The sequence below is a fragment of the Podarcis liolepis genome (genome assembly GCF_965112155.1).
Source record: "Podarcis liolepis genome assembly, chromosome: 5".
Taxonomy (NCBI): Eukaryota; Metazoa; Chordata; class Lepidosauria; order Squamata; family Lacertidae; genus Podarcis; species Podarcis liolepis.
The window spans coordinates 72,605,599-72,627,888 of record NC_139556.1 but is presented as its reverse complement, the minus strand read 5'-3'; the positions used below and the strand labels follow the sequence as shown (position 1 = coordinate 72,627,888).

Below are 22,290 nucleotides of genomic sequence, written 5' to 3'. Positions count from 1 at the left end.
AAGCATTTCCATCATCACATGGGACCCAGGGACTTTGAAGATGTGCCCAGGTGGCATCTCCACCCAGTTCTATTTGCATCCTATAGTGTGGAACTGAGAACACAGGAAGTCTTTTTTCCCCAGGCAACCTCCTTATGTTTCCCATGGGAAGCTAACTGTGTGATGGATATGTTTGCTGGTCCTCACTAAATTCAGCCAAAGGAACCCAGATGCACACAGAAAGGGAAAACTGTTCAGCAGTTATGCACAGCTTTTGCTATTTCATGTTGTCAGCTATTTGCTTACACCCTTAGGATTCCTGAGTGGTTAACAACAATCATAATGACCAATAATTTCACCAGCTGTAATGCTTCTTCGTGGCATCTAGCAGTTGTCAAGTGAAAATGGACAGGCTCGTCCTGCATTACATGTGAGAGCGCACCGAAGTGATAAGCAAGGGCTGCAATCAGGCAACTTCCATGGATGCCACAGACTGCCACAGCTTGCTAAATAAGTTTGGAAGTTGTCACTATTTCTCTAAGATTCAGCCCCAAACTGAGGCAGTGGAACCACCACATATACAAGGTGTGACTGGAAAGTTTGGTGAATGGTCACAGAAATCGGACAGCAAGAAATATTCGAACATACATACCTTTCAGGCCTTCAAAGTAGGCTCCCTCTGATACAATGCACCATTGACGTCGTTCATAGAACTGTTGGAAACCTCCGGAGAAGTCCTCTTTTTGTACTGCTTTCGGTTCCCTCGTCACAGCAGCTTGGATGTGTGAAATGTTGGGAAATCTGTGCCCTTTCAGGGCAGATTTCAGTTTTGCAAAAAGAAAGAAGGCCGGTAGGGCCAGATTGGGAGAATATGGAGGGTGGGACAACTCAGTAACCTCAGTAACGATTTCATGCAGAATATGCAATTCTTCTGCCATCATTTGGACGGACAAACAATGATCCCACATCAATAACTCACAAGCTCTGTCAACATTTGCCGCCGTTTGGTTCGTCGGCGGTCTGCCAGACTGAGGGTCATCTTCGATGGTTTGCCACCCTTCACATAAATGCTTAAACCACTCATGCACTGTCTTTTGAGTTGCAGCTTCATCTCCGTAGACAATTGTAAGCATTTTGTGGGTTTCCAATGCTGATTGTATGTTCAAATACTTCTCACTGTCCGATTTCTGTGACCATTCACCAGACTTTCTGGTCACACCTTGTATTTTACATTTTTGCACACAGACCTTCTTTTTGAATGTCTTGACAACTCAAAGTCTGGTGATAACAGCATAGCTCATCATAGTCTAGAATTTTTTGCAAAGTGGAATGAGACCGTGTTAAACTTTGGGTAAGCCAGTGTGCAAGCTGTCGTGAAGGCACAGGGATGTGGGGCATTTGTGTAAAAAAAAAAAATGTGTTGCAGTTTCTGTCTCACAGCTGTCCATTGGAATCCACCCTGCATGATGTAGTGGGTTTGGGACCTCAGCCAAGTAGCTTTTGACAGCTGACTTTATGAGGCCCCATGACTCATGTCAGGGCCTGGGTAAAGAAACTCATCACCGTTGTCATCATTTAATAGTTACCCAAGAACAAAAACCAAAAAAACCCTCTAGATGCTCTGCAACATGCAAAAAGCAATGAGGGTCCTGTACTTAAGCTAAAGATACAGAAAAGACACAATAAAAAGGGAAACTAGAGAGAGGTATTTATTTCAAGTATTTTCATACTCCTCAGAATTTCTAAGTAGTTTATTTTACATACTATTTATTTTAAGAAGCTTTATTTTTGTATAACGATGCAGAATAATATAATGTCCCATTATGAACAAGGCCTTCTCTATGGCAACACCTAAGCTGTAGTATTCCCTCCCTACCATATGTCTGGTACATACGTTATGCAGTTTTCACTGTATGCGGGAGACAAACCTCTTTGCCCTGGCCTTTGGCAGTTGAGGTATATACTTTAGGAACCATCCTATTTTCTTCAGTGTAATTGGCAAGGCTTAAAGTCAAAGACCGATATAAGAGATACATGTTTTATTGCGGGTAGGGCAGATGAAGGTGTCTGGTTTTGCTGCTACAGGTAAACCGTGGCATTTCTTCTCTCTGCACTCCTTGTCTGGTCACTGCTTTGTATACTACTACTACTACTACTACTACTACTACTACAACAACAACAACAACAATAACAGCATAGTCATGTCATAAGTAAATGACAGCACAAACCAAACCTGCCTGGATGAAAGAGTTTGCATCTGGCGGATTTTCAGCTTTCTCAGCTAAACCTGGGTTCAATGAGGACTAAAGGGACGTGGTTGGTTCTGTGGTCTAAACCACTGAGCCTCTTGGGCTTGCTGATCAGAAGGTTGGCGGTTCGAATCCCCATGACAGGGTGAGCTCCCGTTGCTCGGTCCCAGCTCCTGCCAACCTAGCAGTTCAAAAGCACAACAGTGCAAGTAGATAGATAGGTACCACTGCGGCAGGGAGGTAAATGGCGTTTCCATGCGCTGCTCTGGTTTATGTCATGGTGTTCTGTTGCGCCAGAAGCAGTTTAGTCATGCTGGCCACATGACCTGGAAAGCTGTCTGTGGACAAATGCTGGCTCCTTCAGTCTGAAGCGAGATGAGCGCCACAACTCCATAGTTACCTTTGACTGGACTTAACCATCCAGGGGTCCTTTACCTTTACTTTTTTTTTTTTACACTAGCATAAGTGGGTTAAACCACAGAGCCTAGGACTTGCCGATCAGAAGGTCGGCGGTTCGAATCCCCGCGACGGGGTGAGCTCCCGTTGCTCGGACCCTGCTCCTGCCAACCTGGCAGTTCGAAAGCACATCAAAGTGCAAGTAGATAAATAGGTGCCGCTCCAGCGGGAAGGTAAACGGAATTTCCGTGCGCTGCTCTGGTTCACCAGAAGTGGCTTAGTCATGCTGGCCACATGACCCGGAAACTGTACACCGGCTCCCTCGGCCAATAAAGCAAGATGAACACTGCAACCCCAGAGTCGGCCACGACTGGACCTAATGGTCAGGGGTCCCTTTACCTTTTTAAGTCCCTCATCTCATCTTAGCTAGAGATGCACTGGCATAAGTCCCTTGCCCCAGCTCATCCAGGACTCTGCTGGGCCTCTGCTAGTGGAACTTTAGCTGATGTAATTGATGCTGACATTAAGTCACAAAGTAGGATGTTCTGAGGCACAGTGGAGCAAGGAAAGACTCAGTCTTTCCAAACTCAGTCATGTAACCTAGAGCCAAATCCTCAAAATCAGACCCACACTCACCTGCTGCCCTAGCTGGCAACAGCCCCTCCCAGAGGCTCCTGAACAGAATTTGAAATACAGCAGCTTCTTATAGTTAGGATTGCTCTCTTAATGACTAAAATCAAACAAAAGGTGAAGAAAAGCTTGGATGATAAAGAGCTAGATGCACACTGAAGGACTGAGTATGGAAGCAATTATTTTTAATCTGCTTTTAATATACAGAAAACAAGTCTAAACATTGCTTCAGCAGAGTAGGCTTGACAACAATCTATCCAGATATCTGTTTGTTTGTTAATTAACATATTTATAATCTGCACTTTCATAGAAATATATATCAAGATGGTATACAACATATAAGAATAAAACCACCAAAAAGCATTCACAAAATCATAATTTAAAGCACCCATAGACCACTAATAAATACTGATTAGTTAAAAACAGAAAATTCATATTGCAAAGGCCCTTCTAAACTATAGTTTTCCAAAGATGTCTGAAAGAAGGAAGGAAGGGGTGTTTCCTGCTGAACTTCTGCTGGTCTGGAGTTCCACAGGCTCGGTCCATAGTAATAGCCAACTAAACCTCAGAGGCTCGAGGAACCTCCAGAAGTACCCCATCAGATCATCTGTGATCGAGGTGGAGCAAAAGGAATTAAATGCTGCAACAGAACTTAGTTGAATACCACTTATCATTCATTATTGGGACAGGGCTAAAGAAAGATATGTGTCTTCTGCCAACCCTTGGAGTTTAGACCAACTGCATATATTGCATACAATGTAGCACTAAGTTAAAGTCACTTAGCAGTAGACTTGTTCCATTGGTGAAATATTTTGCTCTAGCACAAGGTTGTTGCACAAGAGAATACACAAGCAGGTTGCTGGTAATTCTGTTGCACAATAGATTCTACAATCTGTTGTGCAACTTGTTTCTGCTAGTGCAACTGTTACACTGAATTCTTTTATTGCGCAAGAGTCTTGTTCTGGTGGATAGAGAACATTGGATACAGTATTCTCCCTTTTCTGTTTCCATTGAAAACCTAAGTTTTATGGCTGGCCTTCAAATTTCCCCAAAGAGCTTAAGATAAATCAAGAAGGAGACCATCAGGAAGCCTGTTTAGGAATCACTGCTAATAGTCATGCCAGCTCATTCTTTCACCTGCTGTTTTATTATACTTTCTTTTGACTGGGGTTGAGGGATGTTTACCAGCTTGCAATTAAATGAAATCGTTTAGTTCTGTTCATTTTAAAGAAATTGGCTGTTGAGGGGGATGTTATTTCAAGTCATCTCTCTGACTCAAAAGTTCACAAAACTTTCCACTTGCACTGTGAGGGAGTCTTGCAGGTGGAATATTTCATTTGTCGGAACCTGTCAGAATACGCTGAGCATGACCAAGGGTGATTTACCCATGGAAGGGAAAACAAAAGTTAACAAAAGATATCATATCTGTTATACAGATTAACAGATCTCTGCTAGCTAGCTTCCGTGGTCCTGCTGGAACTATTTCAACTTTCTGTTATGCTTTTCTATTGGAAGAATGATGGACTAGGCATTAACACAATTAACCAAAGCTGAAACCAATATTTGAGGAAATGCACCCCTATTCATCTGGATTTGTTGGTGTCACTGGCCCAAATCAAGACAAGAGATTCCCCCCACCCCCTGATTTTTCCTGGGCAGACAGTTCTCAAAGTGTGAGAAGAGATATTATTTAGCAGTCATGCAACCTTCTCTCCAATTTCTGTCCCTTGGTTAGAGTAGGGTGCACAAGTCCTCTTCAGGTGATCGCATCAAGAATTACATAAACATAAGTTGGTGTAGGGATGAGTGGACTAGCTCTACGCCCTTCTGTACTAATGGAGGTTCCCTGAATCAGACAAAGACTTCAGTCTTGCAAATTTCAGTGGCGCCAATGTAAGGCTCCATTCCATGGGAGGGGCAGAAATTGCCTGTAAGGGTGGCATAGAAATATTGTTTTGAATCCTATGCTATGCCAGCAGGGTTCCTCTGGTGCAATGGGGCTTCTGTCTCCTCTCCTTCCTCTCTGTGCCCCCATATCTGGTCTGGAGGGTGCACCAAGCCTCCAGAACTTATTTTGGCTGTGTGCAATAGGCTGAAGGGAATAGGAGAGGAAGCAGAAGTTCTGTTGCTTGCATGAAACTCCCATGTGCCAGTGGAACTGCAGCATTAGCCATAACCCACAGGAAATTAATACATACATAGAACAATATTTGGGCTTTGCAACCCTCAAATATTATTAATGCTGTTTCAGTAAATCCTTCCCAAGGCGTATGTTCGAAGTTACATACAGCACTTGTTTTAATCTCAGAAACTTGATTCTCTGTGCATCCCCATTGTCAACTTTCCATTATTGCTATTCAGCTTCACACTGGGAGGCTGCAAGGGATAATGATTAAGACTTCATGATACCACATATTGCAGCAGCAGCAACAGGAAACCATCTCTAAAAATAGCCTTTAGTGTTCACATTCCCTCCCCCCCATAACATGTGCTCTGAGTTGCACTTAATAAATGCACCAGACCAGAAGAATCGGCTGTAATCCACAGATTTCCAATTCTGTACCTGACAAGCCGTTTGCTTCCATAGTTGACTTCAATTTATCTGTGGGCAGGGGGAAAGTTCACTTTATTGAAACTATTCATGATTTTCTCCCCTAGTAGACTGAGGAGTGTCTGTTTGGGCTCACAGTTGCAACCTCTTCACCTGCAAAGAAATAGAATAATGGTTTGTATCCAGCTCTGCCGAAGAGAAAATGCTTTTGCACTTTCCGCTGATTCTGGAAGTTATTTCCTTGGAGATTCAGTTGACATAAAAACATGGTTTGAAAACTGGCTCAATACGACATTTCCCCTCACATGAGAAAATACTAAGCTTCCTAGGAAATAACATCAAGCTCACTTTTTTGAGGGGCGGGGGATTTGTTCTGATATACTTTCAGTCTGATCTTTCAACCGCTGCTCCAGTAAAAAAAAATGTTTAGCATTAGAGGCAAAGGGGTACTGTGCCATTTATTTGTTGAAAATGGCAAAGCAGTCTCAGTGCTGTGAGGTTACATGAGATGTTGTGCCAATATGTAGGAAACCTCTATTGTATCTGCACAAAAAAGAAAAGAAAAAAATCACCCAGTAAGAATACAAGAAGTGTGTGCTGGATCAGATCAATGGCCCATCCAGAATCCTGTTCTCACAGTTGCCAACCAGATGCCTGTGGGAAACCAACAAGCAGACCTGAACAGCAGAGCTTTCTTCTCTCTTGTGGTTTCCAGCAACTGGCATTCAGAAGCATTACTGCCTCTGACCATGGAGACAGAGCATAGCCTTCATGGCTAGTAGCAATCGCTAGTTTTCTGCTCCATGATTTTCTCTAATCCACTTTTAAAGCCATCCAAATTGGTGGCTATCACTGCCTCCTGTGGGAGATCATCTCCTCCCTAAAAGAGGGCACGTGTTGCGGTGAGACCTGGAGACTGACTTCCTGTGTTGTGGGTGGGTTGGATTGGTTTGCCACTACACCCAATTGGTAGGTCCTTCGATGTTGGGTTCAATCTGACCAATGGGGCACAGTCCAAACGGATCGAGGGACCTATTTATACCCATGTATGTGACCCAGAGCTTCCCCTTTCAGTACGTGCATTCGGAACACCCGCCCACCTCTCCCTAATTTTAGGGATTTGTGTGATTGACCTTGCTATGCCATTGTGTGTCATCTGTCGTTGGGACAGGGGCACGGTAGGAATTTCCCCATTTGGCTGATTGGCTGTTGCCATTTGGGTTTTGCCTGCCGCGTAGCAAATCGTCACAACTTGTAAGGTTGCGGATAGGCTCTGGTTCAGGTGATAGGGATGGGGGAATGGTCTCGCCATCCCTATGTGAAGGGTATTCCGTTTAGGTATCCAGGGACTTAATTGGTTTGGTCAACCCCTGAGAGGGCGTTGTGCCCATGCCTGAGTCCAGGGGGGCATCTGGGTATTGAACAGAGTCTGTTCCCAGCTTTTCACCTTCCCAGGTGTTCACCCTTGGCTGACCTATGCTGGTGCCCTGGGTCAGTGCTGCCTGCAAGAGAGCTAGTCAAACCAGAGCCTATGCAACCAGTCACTTTCTGTAATCAATAAAGTTGTGGCCTAAATTCTGCCAAAAACCGAAACTAAAATTTGAGTCATGTGTGAATTTATTTGGGGGGGAGGTCTCTGGTTCTGAACACGCAACCAGTTCCATAGCTCAATTATGTGTTTAATGCTTTCTTTTATCTGTCCTGGATCTTCAGCTTCATTGGATGCCCATGAGTTCTGTTGTTATGAGGGGAGTGGGGACATTTCTCAATCCACTTTCTCCATGCCCTGCATAATCTTTAAATTTCATAGATCATAGAATCATAGAGCTGGAAGGGGCCACGAGGATCATCTCGTCCAACCCCCGGCAATGTAGGAATCTTTCACCCAATGTGAAACCCATGATTAAGAGTCTCATGCTCTACCATATGAGCTAATTTCTCTCATGTCATCTCTTACCTGTCTTTTCTCTGGAGCAAAAAGTCCCAAACAGAGGTACCTTTCCTTGATGATTTTGATTGCTTTCTGCAACTCTATGATATCCTTGTTGAGGTGAGGTAACCATTACATCAACACTTGTATCTCACAGAATACATTGAACATGCAAGTATTCAAATCATTAACCCCATATACAAGTCCACTAGGATGGGTAGACCAATATGGTACCTTCAAGATGCTATCAGGCTCCATCTCCCATATTTTCCAGGCAGCACGACCAATGATCAGGGAAGACAGAACTTGCAATTCAGGTGCAGGGAACCTTTGGCCCTCCATATGTTGCTGAACTACACCTCCCCTCAGCTCCAGCTAGCAAGGGCAATGGCCAAGGATGATGGGAGTTGTAGTTCAGCAACATATGGAGGGCCAAAGGTTCCTGACACTTGCTGTAATGCTACAAACATCTGGACTGTTGGTCATGCTTGCTGGTGCTATGGGAGTTGTAGCCCACAAAACCCAGAGAGCACCATGTTGGCTTTCCCTACTCTACATTATACATCTTTCATAAAGGGTTGCTGTTTTCAATACACTCATATCATTAAAATGTTCATAGCTGCTGTTTCAATGGGTTTCACTAAGGCTGAACATTTTCATCAGGGGGAAATAAATGCAACAAATATTAAAAGTAAATGACGGGGGGGCACTAGGGGCGCATCGGAAGATGGCTGACAATAACATCTCTCCAACCCACACGAGATAATTAAGAGGCTGTGATGGGAGTAAACAGCCTCCCGGGCCCCCCAAGTGTGTGTGGGGGGACTGCCCTTGCCTGCTGTGCCCTATACCACCCCCGAATTTGTGGGGGTGGGGGCACTAGGCAGAAAGCCCTTGTGCGGATCTCGGCGCTCCTGGACGCTGTCTCTGATTCGTGCCTCTAGCTGCAGCAACTTCAAAAGAAACAATTAGGAGGAAGCTAATGCACATATTTCAAGGAAGAAGGGGGAGTAAAGACTGCTAACTGAAGAGATCTCTGATAAACAAGACGGGATAAACAAGAATAAATCATGAGAAGACACACTAAGGCTCGGTATGTTCGGCAACGGGACTGGATGGGGGAGGGGGGAAAACTTTCCTTTCTTTTCTCTATGTGATTAACCAAGAATCCCCCCCCCCCACAAGTCACAAGTCAGAAATGCCATTTAAATGACTTAAGCAGTGGATTTAAGACTGTGTGGAGATAATTTTCTAACCAAAGCATGTTTCAAGAAGATCGTGGAAAGCATAAGAGCTTTGGAATGACGCAGCAAAAAATATCGTCGCCATTTTGGCAAGTTTTTCGAAAAACTTATGTCTGGGAGGAGGAACAGATCTGTTTTCATATTGTGGGTGAGCCTACTCAGAGGGACTAAAGTGCGACAGATTTGCGAGATTAATGATGGAAAGAGTGCTGTTATGTATGAAAGTGATGATATATGGAAACCATCTTGATATGATGATTGGACAAATGGAAAAATTCACACAGGATTATAATTGGTGTTTACCCGCTTAAGGAGATTATTAGAAGAGATCATAAAGAAAAAAAAGAAAAATATAGGAACAAGATGAGATGTGGAAACAGCAAGATAAGACTGGATAGAATTATGAACATTATTTGGACAGATTTGTGGATATTAACGCAGCAGCAAGAAGATGATTGGAATCCCCCTTCGGAACTTGAAATATGGGTCACCCCAACAAAAATTTAAAATTCGGCTTTGTAATTCGGAATTTATGTGATGTGATTTGATTTGATTTGATTGGTTGGTTAATAAAAATTATTTTTTAAAAAAGAAAAGTAAATGACAAATTGATTTATAGGAAGCCTTGATGAACTTATTAAGCATGGCACAAAAAAATTATTACAGATTATTAATGTCTGGTTTTTCTTCTAAAAAAACTTTATGCCATATAACTAATATCTGCTTAGAATACCAAAATAGTGTGACTAATATTTTTTTTTAAGACTTGTATCTCATGAAATATATCTGCTTAATTTCCCCCCACTTCCCAGTTTCTTTGTTTGGGATTACTGCATTAGTATTTATCACACAGAGAGCAAATTCCATTCCATGCAAAGCTTTCCTCTGTAACAGAAGAAAATAAAGTAACACGTGGCAAAAAATAAAAAAATAAAGTAAAAAAGGAATGATGAAAATCAAAACAGGTTTATCTCTAGGGGTTGTTACTTGGGAATCAAGCAAGGAAAAAACAGGCTATTTGTTTTGATTTATATTGTTGTGAATTTGCTGTCTGATTACTGTGAATGGGTGCATCATTATGGTTTTGCCTAAAGTGATTCTGGGTGGAAGGCAGAGATCTGATACAAAATAAACTTCATGTTCTTTAATAGCCATGGCCTCAACAGGCAATTTGTCTGCAGGGCTGTGGGGTGGGGTCTGAGACTGGTGCTTGGCAGATCATGCAAGAAAAACAGCTGAAAAAGACTGGGAGAAGTTCTCCCATATTGTCCACTTAGTCTGGAAGTGACATCCTTCATTCCCTCAGTTTTTGCAAAGAATCCAGATGAGGTCATTGCCAACCCATTACATTTCACTGTTGTCTATGTGTGTTTTCATTTGTGATTTGTTGCAATTTCCCCCAATTTGAAACACAATTGCAGTGCCAGACAGCCCACTACAGAATGACAACATATAAGTGAGGCTTTCAGGGCTATTGTGTCTTCCTAAGTTTTCTCTTTGTGACTTTTGCCCCTGTCGTTGCTTCCTGTTCCTTGGGGACACAGCATTACTGAATTGCCCCTTAATTAATTAGTTCCTGTTCCCCCAAATATTATTTTGGGGGGTGCTTTAATTACTGTTTCCTCTTTAATGTCTACTTTTTATTTTATTTCTAATTCAAATAAACCTATTTTGCACTAAGCAGAAAATAATAGAATAGGAAATTATCTTCCTCCTCCACTGGCCCAATCTAGACTACAAGGAACTGATGGATTTAGGGGCAATTCATATTAACATTGTGGGCATGCTCAGTAGAAAGCAATAAGAGACAGAAACCCAGTAAACATTATGGAAATATATTTTTTCACTGAAATCGGTAGTGCTTAGCAACATGTAACATTATAAGAAGTGCCTTGTGGAAATATCATTCTAATTTCATTTCCAGCTGACTGTAGAAGACCAATGTTTCAACCACACAAAAGGAACTTTTTGTGGAAGCAGCTAGAAGGAAGAACAGAGAAAAATGAATCAGCTTATGGCACAGGTTCACTTTTAGGGGTCGTGTTAACTTCTGCTTATGTTCGCTGGTGAGGTTTTCACCTTTCTCTTATTAGATTACTATACTGCATTCCCTCCCCCTCCCCCGCCAAGGAGCTCAAGTTGGCATACATGGTTCTCCTCATTTTTACCCTCACAACAGTCCTATGAGGTAGGTTAGGATGAGAGATAGTGGCTGGTCACATTGAGCTCATACTCTGGTCTCCCAGGTCAGAGTCCAATGCTCTAAACATTACACCACACTAGCTTTCAATGACCCCTTCCTCAATTTGGCATATGGCAGGTGGAGGGCCATTGGGCAGAAGTCAAATAACAGTTTACAGGGGGTTGTGTAAAAGCCTCAGCTCTGGGTTGCAGGCAGGACTTACTAGAGTGCTACACATCATGAGGGACCAGGTACCTGGATATTTGCCTTATGACAAACCAACATCAGATAGGCTGTGATCAATAAAACGTTGTGGCCTTGTTAAATGTATTCCTTCAGTCAGTATGCTCAGTGGTCCTGGACTGCTTGCTCACCTGTGCAAGGGGCACAAATAAAATATTTACAAAGACACCATAAGTCTCTCCTGTTCTCTTATCCACAGCAAACAAAGCCAATTAACACTGGAAAACTCCTCGCAATATTTCTACCTAAACCCAATATTCAGAGAAGTAGAAGACTGTTTTTGTATCAAAGTCTGCTAACTTAAATTAGACATACAATAAGGGAAACTGTGTGGTGAAGAACAACAGCGGCAAACCGTCTCCTCCCTAAAAGAGGGCACGTGTTGCAGTGAGACCTGGAGACTGACCTCCTGTGTTGTAGGTGGGTAAGACTGGACAGCCACAACACCCGATTGATAGGTCCCTTGTTGCTGGGTTCAATCCGGCCAGTGGGGTGCAGTCCAAACGGATCGAGGGACCTTTATATACCCATGCATGGGACCCAGAGCTTCCTCTTTTGGCTTGTGCATTAGAACACCCGCCCACCTCTCCCTATATTTAGGGCATTTTGTGATTGACCTTGCTATGCCACCGTGTGTCGTCTGCCGTTGGGACAGGGGCACGGCAGGAATTTTCCCCACTTGGCTGATTGGCTGTTGCCATTTGGGTTTTCACCTGCCACGTAGCAAATCGTCACAACTTGTAAGGTTGTGGATAGGCATTGGTTCAGGTGACAGGGATGGGGGAATGGTCTCGCCATCCCTATGTGAAGGGTATTCCGTTAAAGGAATCCAGGGACTCAACTTGATTAGGTCAACCCCCGAGAGGGGGTTGTGCCCATGCCTGGGTCCAGGGGGGCATCTGGGTGGTGGACATAGTCTGTTCCTGGCTGTTTGCCTACCCGGGTGTTCTCCCTTGGCTGACCTATGCTGGTGCCTTGTGTCAGCGCTGCCTGCAAGGGTGTAGGGAGCTAGTCGAACCAGAACCTATGCAACCACTCACCTTCTGTAAAGTTGTGGCCTAAATTCTGTCAAAAACCAAAACTAAAATTTGAGTCAAGTGTGTCTTTATTTAGGGGGGAGGTCTCCGGGTCTGAACACGCAATAACAGCCCAGGAATAACCACCTCCTTAGCAGATTTTCTGCTAAGTAAAGCACAGAGCCATTTAGCTCACATCAGACTGGCAACTTCTTTCTGGCACAGATCATTCCTAGACTTGCATCCTGATCATTTTTAATGGAAAGTATTAGGTTTTACATGCAGCTCCTATGCTACAGCTTGTTAAAAGCGAGCAAGCCCCTTTTGAAAATAATAGTGTTCCATTATAAATACAGCGATACATTTAACTTAAGCATGTGATGTTGTGATCAAAGCTTTCTTAACCTGTGTTATCTAAAATATCCCAAATTTTCAGGCCTGGGTTATATCCTATGTGGAATGGCATGGCTGCCATTGCCCTGTGGTTGTTTCCATGCCACTCCCGCAGTCCATACAGATAAAAAAGAGCAACAAAAGGTTTCGTATTCTATAGCACTATCCTGTTGCGTGTCGATTGCACATTGCCCAGACCTCATCATTAGGAACAAAATTACTTAGTGGTTGCTGTTAACTGGATAGTCTCTTGGTCATTTTATGCAGTGATGTCAGGCTTTTGCAAAGTAGGCTTCCATTTTGTTTAATTTTTATTCTTCCCCATCAGAGGTGACAAAAATAATAACTGTGCATATGTGTGTGCACACACGCACACCTGCAAACCAGGTAAGTCAACAGCTCTAATCAGTCCACACCTGAAAGCTTCACAAAGAAACTGCAAGGAAGCACTTTTAGAAGTAGGAAGAAAGCAGGGAAAACGTCAGAGTATACAGTGCTCTGGGAGGAATGGTGTCAGCTTCTCTGGAATAAATGAGAGTGCAAATGGCGTTCCTAGTGGAGAGCGTTCCTAATGTTGAAGCCGCCATGATTAAGACGGATTGTGTGGTTATGTGCCACAGTAGTACTGATAAGCCCCTGATACAGTAAGCAGGGAGGAATGAGGGGATGCTGGCAAATGCATGTAAATGAGGCTTAATAGTATCACCAGACTCAGAACTGGAAAAACTTCATCTGAAGCACAGTAAGCAGCATTTCAGAGCCGGGTTTCAAAATGTTCTGGGAAGTATTTACAGGATTACTATATAGCAGCTATAAGTTTCTGGAAGTATTTGGAGGAGAGCCATAAGAATAATAAAAGATCCAGAAAGCATCTCATATATGTAAATTCTGCATGGAAATATTTGGAGAGGAAAACATCAAGAGAGAATGTAGTGCTCCTTATAAATATTTAAAGGGTGTTGAAAAGAGAGAAGAGAACCATTGTTCAAAATATCTCCTGGGGATAGGCAAGTAACAGTGGGTTTTAAATATGTGAAGGTCAATTTAGGAAAATTGCATAACTATAGCACTATTGTAATAGTGGAAGGAGACGGCTGAACTTTCTTCCTTCAAAGTTTTCAATAGAGCAATATGAACAGGTATCTTGAGGATGCTTTCAATCAGGGTTAAGCAAGACGATTTCCTCCTGATGCTGTTGAACTACTGCTTTCATCATCCCCAGCCAGCATGGCCAGCAATCAGGCATGATCAGAAGTTGTAGCTGAACTAGGATCTGGGAGACCAGTGCCAGAGGAACCCCCACTTCCTGGGTGCTGAAGATTCTTTCTACCACTAAGTCACTGATAGGCTGAGATATGGCAATCTTACTGCTCTTGTTACTTGCCTTAACCAGAACTCTAATATTTCAAATAATGCTCCTCCCATCCCCCACTTTGTTTTGTTGTTGGTTTTTTTGCAGGGAGAGTATCCAGTGGGAAACTGTTCAGAATTGTTTCATACATTCCAATAAGCATTAAAACCTGCTCGTGCAAATGGCAAGCTCACATGAGCAAAGTTATGATGGATTTGTTTTGATGGTTTTGACTCTGTGGCGAATCAGCAAAAGATAACCAGGATAATTAGATTGCTACAGCATGTTGTATTTAGAGCTGCCTAGGAACGTACTTCGTAAGTTGAATTGATTCAAAATGCAGCTGCCAGCCATATGTTAACTGGAGCCCACAGACCTGATCGGGTATTATGCCACCTTTATTGGCTACATAAAAGTTTCATTTATTTGTTCATTTTTTAAAAGAAAAGAAAAGCACCTTGCAATTCTAGACATAGTTACTAGTAAATAAGCTCAATTGAACCCATTAGGACTTACTTTTGAGTTAAAATACATAAGATCAAGCTGTAATACAGGATCATGCTGTTAACTTGATTGCACTATTGTAAGGTTGATTTATATTCTGACAGTCACTTTGGGGCATCCCCCCCAAAAAAAAATGGAAAATGTAGGATAAAAATACTTTGAAATAAATGAACTGCAGAAAGTAGCATTGGGAGATTTTTGTTTGCTAGAACATGCTTGAAACCTATTATAATAAGGATCTGTTTTAAGTGTATTTTAAGCACAAAATCTGTTTATTTTATAAAATAAAATAGTAAAATAAAAGTATTTATAAAATAAAATAGTAATAGTAATTAAAGAAAGAAACACCAATGTAATGAAAATGACTAGAATGCAATCATAGAACGTCTTTTGGGATTAGAAAATAAAGCCACAAGTTGCTTTTTTCTCACTGCAGAAGTCAAGCTGCACAAGGTTACACAAATACTTCCTGTGACTTTGCACAGCCCACCTGAGTGGACCATTTGCATGAGAAGACTTGAACAGTGCAGTCATGTGCACTGTTGTGTTCAATGGAAGCTGCTCCCAAATAAATGTGTTTAGGATTGCAGCCCCACGCTCATTAGGATGCAGGTACTAGCAGCCAATTACAATCCCTTCATGCACACATTCTGCTAAGTTTGCAAAGATAATAGATTGTTTCTGTTGCCACATTGATTAATTCAGGGTTTTCCTCACACCTACACAAACACTGGATCTAGTGACTAATAACCTGATTGTCATCTTAATTTTATTAACTCTCTCCTATCTAGCAGAATATCACCTTAGACAGATTTGTTTAGCAGATTATTACCTCTGCCCTGCTTTCCTTTTAGACCAGCTATTTAATTCTTCTTTAGCTAGGCCACAAATGGCAGGCTGACGTGCCAGCCAGTATGCCACAAATTGATCCATAACTCTGCATCTGGCCTCTGCTAGTTCCACATCTTCATTCCACAGATTCCTAACCTTTGTGAAGAAGAACAAGATCGATTCCTTGATACTTTCATGCACAGCTGGAGCTGGTAGCATTTCTTACTGTTTGTCATTGGCTGCAGAATAAGCTAGCTGGCTATAGAGATATTGGGCTTTTATTCATCATTTATTTCAAATATTTATATCCTGCTTTTCCAGTTCATGAGATACTCAAAGCACCTTACCACGAAATGCTGAAAACAATAATCAGGTCAGATAACTAAAAAGCCATTCATAAAAAGGGCACATCAGATTCAAGGAGCTAGATCAGGTGGTTATTCTTCAAAGCACTCTTGTGCAAAGAATATAACGACAGCAAAGCCTAATAATTTTCATTTGTTAAATGACCCGCTATATGACACTGACGTTTGTGATGGATTTTAATGCTCCTTGCTTGTCGTTTGCAGACTTGGATCAATAAAAAGGTTTCTAGCCTTTTGATAGCAGCAGATGTAATCTTGAACAACCATAAACAATGCCTGGTCAAATATGTGGTGACATCAGGGGTTGGGGAATACTTGGAAGACAAAGAGAAAATAAAGCAGGTTCTACCGTATTTTTTACTCTATAAGATGCACCCGGCCATAAAATGCACCTAGTTTTAGAGGAGGAGAACAAGAAAAAAAAATATCTCCCTCTCTGCGCAGTGCCCCTTCAGCGAAGTGGCAGGAGAAACGGAGCCCCTTCCATTTCATCTCCCGCTTCGCTGAAGGGGCGCTGTGCAGAGAGGGAAAGCTGTGCAGTGCCTCTCCAGCAAAGCGAAGCCAGGAGAGCAAGAGGGGTTGGTGCGCACTGATCCCTCTTGCTTTCCTGGCTTCAGCAAAAGCAACATAAAGCCTCCAGAGCGTTGCTTTCGCTGAAGCCATGGAGCCTGCATTCGCTCCATAAGACGTACACACATTTCCCCTTACATTTTAGGAGGGGAAAAGTGCATCTTATAGAGCGAAAAATACGGTATATCAGTCTTCTCTAAGCTGGTGCCCTCCAAATGTGTTAGACTCCAACTCCTATCTTCCTTACCTAACGTGGGCAATGACCAGGGAAGTTGAGAGCTGAAGTTCAACAAAATCTGGAGAGCAACAGTTATCTACCTCTTGTATAAACTGTAAAGATCAACAGATGATATTCTAGCTATATCTACTGATGAGTGTATGATAGTTGCAAGATATGATTTGTACCCAGCTTTGGGAAGTAGCCCATTTCAGAGCCACTCTGAGTCTTTCCAGTTTGACTCATTATTTTGGACTAAATTATATCTGTTAAGAATGAACCCCCCATTCACTATAATAGAGTCTAAAATTGCTGTATTCCCACCCCCACCCCCTTTTGCTGAAGTGGATAATATTTGCATGCATCAATTAAGCTTGTCAGTTTGTAGGCAGATACATCATGGGGTATTTATACAGGGCATCTTCAAACCTTTGCCTTGTTTTTCTACAAAATAAAAAGTCTGTTATAGTTTATACGGTAATTGGATGCAATTTGCAGGGGATGAAGCCTGCCAAATTTCAGAATAATAGTTGAAAAGCTCATCCACCTCTCCAGTCCCTCTTTGCATATTCCCTTTGTCAGTTTGGTTTCACTTTTCTATAGAAGACTAAGGAGCAGCCTTGATCCTACTTGAGATTCTTTGTTAATGGTGCAATCCAACTCAGGCATGCCAAAAACTGCCTCCAAAGCACCCCTATCTACCTTGAAACCTGGGAGATACACAGAGCTGATGCACACCCCTACCAAATACCCCTTGGTTTGCTTCAAAGCCATTTGGTTGGGGTTTTTTTAAGCTAGTCCTCCCTCCTTTAAGAGTTCATTTTGTAATACTCCTGAGGAAAGCTAGAATAAAAGCTAAGCGGCTGACAATGGCTACTAGCCATTATGGTTATGTTCTATCTCCACTGTCAGAGGTGGCAATAATAAATAACAACAACAACAATAATAATAATAATAATAATTTTTATTTATATCCCGCCCTCCCCAGCCAAGACCAGGCTCAGGGTGGCTAACATCAAATATATAATACATTAAAACATAAGATCAAACAATTGATTGAAACACAGCTTAAAATCATATTAAAATCAGAATAAAATCAGATGGCAACCCACAAATTATAGCTATAACTATGGAGTTGGGAACATTAAGTGCTCACCAGGCCCAGCTATTTGTGCTGGTCTCATATGAGCCGGCTGGAGGAGCCCCTTACATGCAAGGTCTTGTAAAAACCTCTGTATGCCTCTGACTTTTAGCTGATGGGAAAGACAGGTAGGCAGAGGGCTGTTGTGCTCATATCCAGCTTGCAGGCTTCCCACAGGGATCTGTTTGACCACTGTGAGAACAGGATGCCATTGGCTCGATCCAGGAAGCTTGTCTTATGTTCTTACGATGCACACACATCTCCCACAGCCTCCTCAGGCAAGAAAGTAAAACAAAGCAACCTCTAATATTTAAGAAGGGAAAAGGTGGCAACTGATGATGAGGTGGACTCTGCTGAGATGTCTTTCTAACCAAGTTGGAAACGATGTTCTTAAGTGTGCTGAAAAGAAGAACGAGGTGTAGTTCCATCTGCCTCACAAATTGAATTGAGCAGAGGGAAATACCAGTGCCATGTTCCCAAAGTCCTGGGTAGGCAAACTAAGGCCCAGGGGCTGGATCCGGCCCAATCGCCTTCTAAATCCGGCCCAGGGATGGTCAGGGAATCAGCGTGTTTTTACATGAGTAGAGTGTGTCCTTTTATTTAAAATGCATCTTTGGGTTATTTTGGGGACATAGGAATTTGTTCATTTCCCCCCAAAAAATATAGTCCAGCCCCCCACAAGGTCTGAGGGTCAGTGGACCGGTCCCCTGCTGAAAAAGTTTGCTGACCCCTGTGGCCCAAGTCATCATTTCCTTCTGGGAAATATGCACATAGTTTTCTCTGGCTCTCCCAGTTCTGTTCGGGAAGCAGAGAAAACTACAAATCTCATGTTCCCTGGCAGGAAGCGATGGCACCTGAGCAAGCTCTAGAGCATAATGTTTGGTTAAGGAGAAGCCCGTGTGCTGTCTCTGTACCAAACGTTTTCCATTGCTTGTTGTTTCCTCACATATTCTTAAAGTAGGGTTTTTGTTTTTGCTGGACACAGGTTTTTCAGAAAAGGTCAACTGCAGAAGTGGTGAAAACCATTTGTAGCTACTATTTATCTGCATTGAAGGTTCGCTAGTTTTTTAAAATGTAATTCATGCACAAGGGGAAAGACAGGTGATTAGTCTATGGAACTGCTTTAATTGGTGAACTACCTTAGCCTATAATGCAAAACTAACAGCACTTAAATTGGAAATGAAAGTGTACACCATTGTAAGTACTATATACAGTGCATAATTAAAACAGTGAAGGGTGTAGTGACATTCCCATTTATTTTACAGATCTGTGGAGAAGGCTAGTATTGTACTATTTTTCTCAAATAAATATTTCAGAGATAATTTTGCAGTTTTCTTTTAAAACAGCTACCTTTCTTTTTCTATATTTTATAGTTTGACCAACTTTCTCTTTGTGCATCATGTGACGAGCCATGATGTTATCATCTGTGCATTTTAATAATAAAAACCCATCAAGCAAACATAAGTAATGACTGAAGATGCGACCCAATATTCCACATGAAGTTTCAATATAAGTTACTTCGTTTCTAACATTCAGTTAAAAAAAAAATCATATGTGTGGCCATTGTGCAATATCTTTTTCTATTCTCACTCACGCATTTGACTGCTGAGCCAGTACCAACCGCATTTCTTGGAATTCTTAATCTACTGTATTTTAGTATACACTGATCGGCTTCTTGCTATGACTACAAATCAGAACCTCTATTTTTATCTGAACAGATTGTGATAGAGATACATAAATATGCTTTGTTGGATACTGTCAGCATCTCGAGTGCTACGGTTTGTTATGCCATTGTACACTGGGTTACAAGTTGATCCCACTAACCCCTCAAATATTTCTCAGTGGTGGTTGGTGGACTCTGGATCTAGTAGGGCAACTAGGCAGCACCTAACAGGCAGGGCCAGAGGAGAGTAGTTACAAGGTGCCAAACAGAACTGTTCATAAACAACCAGACTTAACCCAAGCCCAAATTTGTCTACCTAGGTTCCACCATATTCATCAGCGTCCCCATTGATGCTGAGCTGGACAAGTGCATTGGCAAGGCAGCTAGGGCAATGGCTTGCCTCTCTAAAAAGGACATGGCACAATGCAATTCTAATGTCCAATACCAATATGAAAGTCTACCAGGCTTGCAAACTAAGCACACTGCTTTATGGAAGTGAGTTGTGGGCAATGTCCTGAACCACAGGGTACCTGGCAAGGTGTACACAATTCCATAGCAGATTCTCATGCTTAGTCTGGCAGGCCAACTGGTCCAAAGTCCAGTCAGAACAGGTTCCCGCCTCTGCCTGATTCAGGGGTCAGGGCATCCGGAGGTCAGGTCCACACTGTCAGGGGCTGGACTGAGGAGGAATGGTGGGGACTGCCCTCCCTTCTCCTGAACCTTCCTGAGAACAGGAGGGCAGTATAGATTTAGAACAGTGGTTTGCAGAAGGGCATAGTTCAGAGGCTGCAGAGGGCAGAAGCTGGAAAATATTGGAAGAGGGACAGCAGGAAGAAAGAGCACCAGGGGAGAGACAGAGGACAGACTCATTGTCCTTGGAAAGCATTCCTGACCCCCCTTCACCCAGGACCAGACAGGCATTGAGGATAGTAGAACAAAGAGCTCAGTGGCAGAAGGCTCAGATTAGCCAATGCAGGATTGACATGGAATAGGGGAGATGAAGGGGAGGTGGGACTTTACTAGGAGCAATGCTATTTCTATAGAGAGATCACATTCCTTTGTCTCTCGCTCTGATTATTGACTAAACTAATTGATAAGAACTCTTCCTTTTTGTATCTGCTTCTTTGCTGCCACCAGGGGAGGGATCTGACACACATTAGCACAGACCAGAAGAGCTCCTGGAACATCCAAGCTGTGGCCCAACAAGGGCAGAAGTTGACCAGACACAGAACCTCAGCCCTGCTTCCCTTTTATATCTTGCATGCTGATTGCAGCATCTGATCTTGATGAGGCATGGGACCCTTACCTTTCCTGAGCCTACTCCAGCTGAGGAATCACACACCTCCTCCCAGAGGTAGCAAGCCCCACCTGGCCAGCCAGGGAGCTGGGCTATGAGCCCTTGCCTGTCTCAGCCTCCTACAGCACCGCTCCTGCTGCTCCCTATACCTCAGAGCCCACTGTGTTTGTGGAGACAGGGGCCCCTCTGGCTCTGGTGATAGGTCCTGCTGCTCTGGTTCCTGTGCACTGACCCCATTTCCTCGCCATCCTCCATTGCCCAGTTGCAACAAAACAACAAAGCATATTCAGTTTTGGTCTCTACAGCCACAGCAGGCACTGCAACCTTCCAATTGTTTGATTTTCCCTTCAAATGTGCACTCCTACATTCTCTCCCGAAACAGACAAGATGCCAACAACAATGGGAAATATGTGTATTTACACCACAGAAAATGATGCCTTTCTCAAAGCATTTCATTAGGAACCTTAGCCTACACTTACTTGAGACAGCAGTGGCATTTAGGAGTGGAGTTGTGTACAGAAAGTACACAAACAAGCTGGTTCTGTGTGATACAAACATTTTAGAAACATTTTCAGTCCGCCCATTGTCTTCTTACCCAGGGAACTCAATTTTTTATATATACAAGCCTCACAAACCCCAAGCTGTGTCCTTTGCAAATGCAGGACACAGTAGTGATGTTGTTAGCTCTGATGCCATAGCTGAAAGCAAGCAAACAGAAAACTGGTCGTATGTCAGCCAAATACGTTCAGCCGGAGGATGTGCTCCTGTTTTAAGTATTGATTCAGTACACTTTTACAACAGGCACACACAGTGGGGAAACAGCAGGTAAGATTGGAGAGTATGAAAAAGGCAGAGTGATATAAGACATTGTGTGCAAGTATGTGTTGGGGGAATCAGCTACAGGAAGCCGCTTTTTAAAAAAAACACCAATTTGTTTCCTTCATATCTGTCAAGAACTGCACAGGAAGAACCAGGGAGAAGATAGATTTTCAGCTATTTGCCAGGCTTTTTTTTGGGGGGGGGAATACATACCTGCAGGCCTTATTCAGATCAGAATGATGTTTTGTAAAGATTCACAGGAAGCTGGAAACTACAGCAAGAGGACAAAAGACCACAGGATCCATGGTGTTCCTTGACTAGATGAAAAGACACTTCAAAGTCTATTTGTTTTTAAGCAATGTCTCCCCTTTCATCTTCGTTAATTGTTTTGGAAGATGAACAGTAGGTGCACAATAATATCTCTGTGGAAAGAGAAACCTTTTCAAATGTAGGTGTTTATATTAGTCTAAATTCATATAAAACCAAGCATAATTATGAGTGTTTAGCAGCATGCCTTTAAAATTACTGTCTATAACAAAGGCATATGAAAGTTACCTTTAAAAGAGTAGAAGAAGAATGTTGGCAATTGCTGCAACATCTCATTTTCAGAGTATTTGTTTTGTCCCGGCCTATTATAAGACAATACATATCTGTTTAAGCAATGAAAAACATATTAAGAAGTATAATAGTTCATTTGGCAACAATTTCATCTTCAGTTG

The 22,290-nt window shown here is 42.6% G+C and overlaps 1 long non-coding RNA gene across 1 annotated transcript; it reads right to left on the bottom strand.

The window, feature by feature from the left end:
• Positions 1-3,523: 3,523 nt before the first annotated feature.
• Positions 3,524-21,973, bottom strand: LOC310706923. Its single transcript, XR_014526249.1, has 4 exons — positions 21,785-21,973; positions 11,417-11,535; positions 5,818-5,958; positions 3,524-3,861 (listed from the first exon to the last, which is right to left on the bottom strand). It is a non-coding gene; the product is annotated as an uncharacterized lncRNA (long non-coding RNA).
• Positions 21,974-22,290: the final 317 nt, after the last annotated feature.